General features: G+C 54.3%; 1 protein-coding gene across 1 annotated transcript in view; it reads right to left on the reverse strand.

Annotated features, from left to right (window-relative positions):
* The window catches only part of MPPED1 (metallophosphoesterase domain containing 1), a 68,309-nt gene that overhangs the window by 28,565 nt on the left and 39,466 nt on the right, over positions 1-278 (reverse strand). The gene's annotated exons all lie outside the window — the stretch shown is intronic.

Here is a 278-nt window from a genome sequence, read left to right on the forward strand (position 1 = left end):
CACCACCATCACCACCACCACCACCATCACCACCACCATCAACACGATCATCACCACCACCCCCATCACCACCATCATCACCACCACCACCACCATCACCACCATCACCATCACCACCATCATCACCACCATCATCACCACCACTATCATCACCATCACCATCACCACCACCATCATCATCACCACCACCACCACCATCACCATCACCACCACCACCATCATCACCATCACCACCACCATCATCATCACCACCACCATCACCATCACCACCACCATCA

The sequence above is a fragment of the Oryx dammah genome, unplaced genomic scaffold, assembly GCF_014754425.2.
Source record: "Oryx dammah isolate SB20612 unplaced genomic scaffold, SCBI_Odam_1.1 HiC_scaffold_29, whole genome shotgun sequence".
NCBI lineage: Eukaryota > Metazoa > Chordata > Mammalia > Artiodactyla > Bovidae > Oryx > Oryx dammah.